The 8,446-nt window shown below is 44.9% G+C and overlaps 1 pseudogene; it reads left to right on the top strand.

Moving 5' to 3' along the window:
- Positions 1-5,247: 5,247 nt before the first annotated feature.
- LOC129682724 (60S ribosomal protein L27-like) lies at positions 5,248-5,652 on the top strand (annotated as a pseudogene).
- Positions 5,653-8,446: the final 2,794 nt, after the last annotated feature.

Here is an 8,446-nt window from a genome sequence, read left to right as displayed (position 1 = left end):
AGCAGGCTGGAGCCCCCACAATGTGTGAGCATGTGGTGGGAGAGAAAGAGAAGTGGAGCAGAGAGATGGAACTGGAGACTCGAGGGTGAAGACGGAGTAGCCTGTCGTGAGTGGTTAGCCCTGCCATCCGAGGCCATGTCGAGATCCCAGCCCTGGCTGCCACCAAAGCCATGACTGGGTCCATGGCTACACAGCAGCAGGGGTCAGTGTCAGTGTCCGCGGTGGCTCATATTACCCCTAGGGCACATGGGACCCGGTTGGGCAGCTGCTGGGGACCATGCAGGTGTCCAGGGGCTGTGCAGAAGTGGCCCTGGCCCTCACTGGCAGTAGCACTTGGAAGAGCAGTTCCTGTACCTCACCGAGGCAGCACTGGAGCTGGCCCTGATGGTGAAAGCACTGGTGAGCTGGCCGCCAGGATGTGAAAGGGTGAGAGCTGTCCCAGGCCCTCGAAGGCTGCAGCACCCAGGAGAGTGGGCCTGCTCTTGACTGGGCAGCACAGTGAAGCTGATCCTGAGGGTGTGAGAGCAGGAAAGTTAACCCGGCCTCCTGCCAATGGCAGTTTTGTGTGGCCCAGCCCGAGCAGTGCTAGAGAGCTCGTCCTGGTGGTGCGGATAAGGGGAGCTGCTATGCTGACCAGCTCAGCTGCCACTCAGAGCCAGGGCTCTGAGTTAGCCTACCCTAAAATCTGTATCATCTGCGAACAGATGGGACCCACGGAAGGGCCAGTCCTGCAGATCCGAAGCTGCAGGGCAACGGCAGAATAACCAGGAGGGGTCCTGGTGAGGATCCAATATTAATGGTGTCACAGAAGCCAGAGATCTCAAACCACACCAATGACTCAGTGCAATGAACATTTGCAAGTGATGTGGACAGAGGGATATACTGTGGGATGCACTGCGGCACACCACAGCTTCTGTGAGGAGATATTTTCCATGCTTTGCTGCTGTGTGTGTGTGTGTTATTTTTGCAAGGGGGAAGGAAGCTCAGATATGAGAGAACAGGAAGATGAGTGGAACTGGGGTACATGATATGAAAATCAAGAATAAATCAATAAAATCAATAAAAAGTTTTTGTTTTTGTTTTTTTAAGTAGCTGAACATGAGTCTGAAAGCTAGCTAGTAAGCAGAATTCCTGTACGGTCCCTGTTTCAATTCTTGCCTCTAGGTCCTTTTCTTGGATTCCCTTCATGACAGACTGTAATCTGCAAACCAAACATGTCCTTTCTCATGTCAATTTTGTTCACGGTGCTTATCACAGCAATTGAAAATAACTAAGACATACCTTGAGCTTTCAAGATGTATGTTTCAGGGCTGGGAATGTGGTTCAGTGGCAGAGTGCTAGCCTATTGGCAAAGAACTATGTTCTATTCCCAGCACCATGTACCAGTGTGTGTGTGTGTGTGTGTGTGTGTTCTAGTGTCAGAAGTTATTCATTCCTATAATCCCAGGTCCCAAGAGATGGCATCAGGAAGATTGTACTTGAGATCAGTCTTGATCACACAGAGACACTCAAAACAACAGTAACAGAAAGCAGAGCGCTGATGCATGTGTGGCTTATGCCAACCAGTATGGGGTCAGCTGCTTTGAGTCCTGACTAAACTTCTTTTGTGGCCTCAGTGGACTGTGGACCGCTGTCTACTCTGTTATTTGGCTTTTAATTTCCTGTTTATCTGAAATCTAGCTCTTAGTTTAACAAACGGTAGTGTTACCGTCTCCACACCCCTCACTCACTTGCTTATTTCTCACTTACTGCCAACCTTTCAGTCTTTAAAGTTTTTTTTTTCTGTCACCGCTTGCACTCTGTCCACTTTATTTCCTCCCATTATAGAATCCATTGTGCATTCATCTGTCCTTGAAAGCACTTGAAGTACTTTCTGTGTGCAAAGAACAAACCAGGACAATGCGAGAGAACCAAAGGAGCAAAGGGGGTGTTCTCAGAAGAGCGCCGGTGCAGATACAAGTGACAGTCCCTCAAAGACGGAGCGGGGGCTGGCCAGGCTCGTCAACTCAGAGCACAGTCAATGGCAAGCCCAGAGACGCCTCAGCAGGAACTTCGGTTTATCTTCTGTTTGGTCTCTCCCTCCAGATTGACTTCAGGTTGTCTGAGAGCACAATCAAATGAGATGGTAGGAGGTGGCCCCCGGAATTCTATTCATCTGACCCTTTTAAGTAAAACACCACAGAGCTGCAACTCATTTAAAATGAGTTCTCAGCGTTTCCTCCTTGTCCTATCTTGTCTCCCTGGTAGCAGACGGGGCAGAGGGAAGCCACAAAAACTAGAATGAAACCTCAAGGAAGATGTATGAGCAGCCCACGGTGTTAAATATGACCCCCAGGCCCTGGGAACTCACCTGGAATGTGATGGGGTGTCAGCAGTAGGTTTCTAGGGCTGCAGCAAGGGAGGAGCAGAGAGGGCTGCAGGAAGGCTCAGCAGCTGGCTCAATGCTCACGTCTCCACAAAGGAGTCTTGAGTCAGGCAGGAGTAGCTGGGGCAGGGTATGAAGCTGGGAGACTTGAACTCACAAGGACTTGCAATTGGGATCTGTTGATTTGAACAAAGTTTTTCACATGCATGTGTGTATGGTGTATGTTCACGTGTTTGCATGTATTTATATACATACATGTTTGGGTGCCTTAGACTGATGCCTGTCTTCATCCATCCTTTTCCACTTTATTCTCTGAGGCAGGGACTCATGCAGAACCCCCCAAGTACCATATTACAAGCAGGTTGCCACACCTGCCTGGTTTTGCTTGGGTTCTGGAGATGAGAGCTCTGGTCTTCACACGTGTGGCACGGGTTTCATCTCTCCAGTCCCGATCAGTTTCTATTTTCCAAACATTTCTACCAAAGGTGTTTTTTTTTTTTTTTGTTTAAATGTGAAGCAAACAGACACATGATATAATTTTTAAGTAACAAGTTTTTAAGTCTTTATTCCAATTGGATGATCCCCAAAATTGCATCATTAAAATTGGTGAGAACTGTGTATATAATTCTTAATGTGATCGTTTTCTGTGTAACCCGAACATTCAAAACAGCTCTCCAAAGCCCACTGAAAATCAGCAAAAAGGTAGAGGCCGTGCCCAGTCCTGCTCCGTGCTTCATGTAGTGGCGTGCGGAAGTCAGGAGAGAAAGAATAGTGCTGCTGCTCCTTCTACACGGTTCTCTTGCCTTTCCAACTTATTTCCACTTCTCCTTCCTGGTGCATCTCCAGCTGCTTCTGACAGATGGAGATAAACAGACAGGTAGCAACCAGTCAAAGACGCCCAGCCACACTTCCCTAGCTGCTGCATCCCAGGCGTGATCTTGCTTTTTTTCTGCCAAATCTCTGTCTAGCCCCCTCCCCCATTCCGCCCCCACAACAAATACAAGTCTCTGATCACACCTCAACTCAAAACAGCCCACACACCTCAACATTCTAGCTTACAACCAACTTCAGGAGCCCAGCAAGCCTGCAGAGAGATGTCACTAATTACAGTGAGATTAGGGGACAGCGTAAAGGGAAAGCGTCCTATCACTGAGATGTGATAACCAGGAATAACCAGGCTCGCTGCAAGGCAGAGTTGTACTGGTGCTCAGAGGTGAGGCCAGGTCAACTTCTCTTAAACCCTTTTCTGGAGGCCCTACCTTCGTTAAAATCGACCTTGGACACTTTGAACATGGTCAAATGCTACAAAATCAAGATTTCTCATCTACCTGGGGCTTCAGAGAGTAACTTTAAAAAGTAAGTGTGCATGTGTGGGTGTGTGTCTGCGTGCCCATGTGCACGTGGTGGTGATATTAGCTTAAGGGAGTCAGTTCCACCATGCGAGTTCTAGGGATCGAATTTAGGTCACAGGCTTGAAGGCAAGTTCCAGAACAAACCTGCGCCATCTCACTGGCCTGAGCGTAACCTGTTAAATATTCCCCTACAAGCCACTGCCTAGGCACACCCAGATTTTGTTTTAATCAATGTCATTTGCTCTCAGACCCCACCTTGAGGCTTCAAGCTCCAGACTCCGTCCATCAGGGGCTGGCAGGCCAAATTTGACTTTTCCCACCTTCCCTTCCTTCTCTCCTCCCCTCACTTTCTGGCTTCTGAAGGGAGCCACCCAAAAGGTGGTCAGCCCAGTTAAAACCAAGGAAGGCCAGGCGAAAAGCAGAATTCAGCAACAGGTGTTTTCAGGACTCCCCTTGGTCTCAAAGCTACCTTCTTGCCCTTGAAGCTCTTCAGCAGCCTCCACGGTGAACACCTGTGAAATTGTCCCATAAACCAATCCCACAAGCACCGGCCTGTCTCTCCAGTGTACAGGCTGTTACATTTCCTATCAATGAGGCAGTGCATAATTCATCCAGAGTCATGTGACAAGCTCAGAACGGCAGATGAAGATTTACGTCAAACATTCCCAACTGGTCTCCATGTACTTACCAGGTTTATGGATCTGTTTCTTGGGAACACACTCTCTGAAGCTGCATTTGTGAGTTGCTTACTCGGTGAGTAGAGGCATCCATTATATTTTTGTCATTGTAGATGTGAATGGAAGGGAAGAAAATAATTGCTTCAAAACTCATTGCAGTGGTTTTTGTTTTTTGTTTTTTTTTTTTTCTTTTTTTCGGGGTGAAGTTCTGCAGGTCAGTGTCCAAGTGGGTTCCATAGCAGTCAGGGACTGCTTCTGACATGAACTGATTGGCCTGCTCTTTGATCACCTACCTCCCCCTGAGGGGGGAGCAGCCTTACCAGGCCACAGAGGAAGACAATGCCGCCACTCCTGATGAGACCTAACAGACTAGGATCAGAAGAAAGAAAAAGAAACCCTCCCCTACCAGTGGACTTGGGGAGGGGAGTGTGTGGAGAAAGGGGAGGAAGGGAGGAACTGGGAGGGGAGGAGGGAGGGAACTAGAGGGGGGATACAAAGTAAATAAAATATAATTAAAATAAATAAATAAATAATATTTTTAGCCTCAAACACTCATTAGGTATCTAAATAAAATATAAGCACAACCGCATTACTCTGTTTTAATTTCTTTTATTATTATGTGTGTTCTTGTATGTGCACTTGGGTGCTTGGCCATGTGTGGAGGTCAGAGGTTGTCATCTGGCATGTTCTCAGTTTCTCTCTCATGGAACATGGAGCTGGCCAGTCCACTTACGCTGGCAGCTGGCAAGCTGCAGAGATCTTTCTGGCACTACTGGATGGGTGCTGGGATCAAAATCAATTCCTCACTTCTCTCCTTTCTGCTGGGTGCCAGCTGCCTGCTGTCAAAGTGGGCAAGTTCATGAAACCCGAGAAAGTGGTGCTGGTCCTGGCTGGACGCTACTCCAGATGCAAAGCCGTCAATGTGAAGAATATTGATGATGGCACCTCAGACTGCCCTTACAGCCACGCCCTGGTGGCTGGAATCGACTGTTATCCCTGAAAAGTGACAGCTGCCATGGGCAAGAAGAAAATCACCAAGAGATCAAAGATCAAGTCCTTTGTGAAAGTTTATAACTACAGTCACCTCATGCCCACAAGGTACTCTGTGGACATCCCCTTGGACAAAACTCTTGTCAACACGATGTCTTTAGCGACACAGTTCTTTCAATGCAAGGCCAGGTGGGAGGCCAAGGTCAAGTTTGAGGAAAAGTACAAGACAGGGAAGAGCAAATGGTTTTTCCAGAAACTTCACTTTTAGGTATATTTTTGTTTTTATCATTCAAAATCAATAAAAAATCAATTTCTCATTTTTTATGACAAGAACTTTGCCAAGTGATACATCCCTTTGCCATTCTTTTTTTAAACAGCTGATAATTAGAAAACCAAGAAGAGGAGTTGGAGGTAGAGGAGGAGAAGGAGAAGGACAAGGAGGCAGAGGAAAGCATGCCTACACTTTCTCAGAAAATTGGGAATAGCTTTACCTCAAGACCTAGCTATACCACTCCTGTTTAAATACCCAAAAGATGCTCCTTCATACCACAAAGGCAATTGCTCAACTATGTGCACAGCTGCTCTATTCATAATAGCCAGGATCTGGAAGCAACCCAGATGTCTCTCAACCAAAGAATGGATAAAGAAACTGTGGTACATTTATACAATGGAATACTACTCAGCTATTAAAAAGAAAATTGCAGGCAAATGGATGAAACTTGAAAAGATCATCCTGAGTGAGGTCACCCAGACCCAAAAAGACACACATGGTATATACTCACTAATAAGGGGATTTTAGCCATATAGTACAGGATAAACATACTACCAGGCATAGACCCAAAGAAGATAAATAACAAGGAGGATCCAAGGGAAGATGCATAAATCTTACTTGGAAGGGGAGGTAGAGTAGACAGAGGTAGTGGTTGAAGAGAGGGAACAAGGTAGGAGAGAGTATGCCGAGAGTTTAGAGGGTAGAAATCAGACCTGGGGAGAGTGAGGTGACAGAACATAAGCCCTGCAGAGAAAAGAGAAATGAAAGGTGGGAGTATCTCTTTGAAAAGCTGGAGGCCCAAGTCATGGCAAGCTCCAGGGAGTATATGAGCAGTTACGAGCAGAGGAAACAACTACGGGTTTTTGTGGGCCACAACTGTCTCTTCACCACCACAAAAACCACAAGTATTTTCTTAAAAATGATAGTTGAAGACATCCGATACATTGTTTATATTCATTACTCTTCATGTGATAGTAATTATCAGCGCCTCTGCTCTAGATTTTGTTTTCAAAGCACACGCATTAGTACATCACAATTTGACTTTTATATACTTTGATAACTATAATTCTTTGTAATAGGCTTCTTTTTAATCCCTATACATTTCATTTTATTAATTAAGATATTATTTTGAGAATGGGTCTATAGACTTTACCAGATTCCCAAAGGAATAAGGCCTAATGTCTAAAAAAAAAAAAAAAAAAAGAAAAACAAAAATCTTAGGTACTCCTGCTGTAAAAGTGGCCCACATTACATTTGTTCATCCGCTTACCAGCAATGGATAACAGTGATAGCAAGTTCTTCAGTGCCCTGGAAACTAAGGATATTAAAACAAACAAGATGAAATTCTTCCCTCAAGGACTTCATATTCTAGAGAGGAAACAGTCTCTGTTTCTGATAAAATCTTCAAACATTCAGCCCCCAAAACAATAGCCAACAGTCACAAAGAGCACAGACACGCCTCAGAATATAGTCCATGAGTGAAATTGGGGAGACTGGTTCTGTGAATTAGAGGGAGGTGTGTGGAGGGTAAATGTGATCAGAATACATTGGATGGATGTATGGAATCCCCTAACAATTAATACAAATTTTATATTGATTTTAATAACTGAATATTAGATTAGAAGGTATGGTCCATGAGGCAGTGACTTCAGTACAGCCCGGGAGCTTGGGAGAAATAGAGACTATCAGGTCATGCCTCACAATTTTCATTTTAAGAACTCATGATAAAGTTTAAGAAATTCCGACTGTGTAACTTTCATTGTCCACTTGGCAGGACTCCGATCACCACGCTGACACAGTCCTGGGTGGGCCCAAGAGCAGAGTGCCAGAGAGGCTTACTGGAGGGAAGAGCCTACATGTGGCTCGCCCCATCCCATAGTGAAAAACGTTCATCCCCCTCAGCTTCCAAAGTACAAACAACACATTACCAGACGACACATTCCACCACCACGCCATCCCTGTGGAGATGGGCTATGCCATCAAACCACGAACTCAGACAAACCCTTCCTTCCTCAAACTGTTTTTTGTTTTGTATTTTGTCACAGCAAGCAGAAAGGTGACCCGGGTTTCATTACCATATCTTCCCAACCATACCTATTCCTTCTTCCCATCTTACCTGAGCATTCGATGATCTGGAGTAATGGTTAAGACGCTACTTGATAACATCAAGTCTCGAACAAATTAATTTTTAAGGATCGTGTCTCTTCTGAAACATCGTGTTTCCAACAGCACAGAAAAGGAGAAATCCAAACTGAAGAAAGAAAAAAAAGTAACTGAAATCTTTCTGCAGTTTCTCGTGAGTAATTTGGTCATTTTAGTATGAAATAAACAAGCTCATGTTGTTTAGGGTTACCTCAAGGGAGCAAAGCTGGCAACACGGTTCTTTCCCTCAAAGAACTATTCCTAGGTTTCTATTCTCAAGCGTGTTATTTATACTCTGCCTAAAAGTAGGTTTCACAGTTATTTAGAACCATGTAGCATCAACAGAGTACTTCTTCCATTTTGACTTTGAAGAGTGAAACATATTTGAATTTCCTAATATAATATTTAGGGAATACCTCAATGGGAGAAAATGGAGAGAACAATGAAATGCAAGAAAGTATATTGGAACTGAGGAGTTACTGACAACCTGAGTGAGTGCCATGGATGCTTGGTGCTTTTGAAATTACATGCGAACCACAGTCATGTGGCTCAAAATGAATATTTTAGTAGAGATCTAAGGTCTCTGATCTCTGCTCACTGTAATCTCTGATCTTATCTTTATTTAAAATTCAAATATATTTTCCAACAT

Source organism: Psammomys obesus, unplaced genomic scaffold, assembly GCF_907164565.1.
Source record: "Psammomys obesus unplaced genomic scaffold, mPsaObe1.curated_primary_1811, whole genome shotgun sequence".
Classification (NCBI taxonomy): domain Eukaryota; kingdom Metazoa; phylum Chordata; class Mammalia; order Rodentia; family Muridae; genus Psammomys; species Psammomys obesus.
The sequence above is the reverse complement of the archived record's forward strand: the minus strand, read 5'-3'. Positions and strand labels throughout refer to the sequence as shown.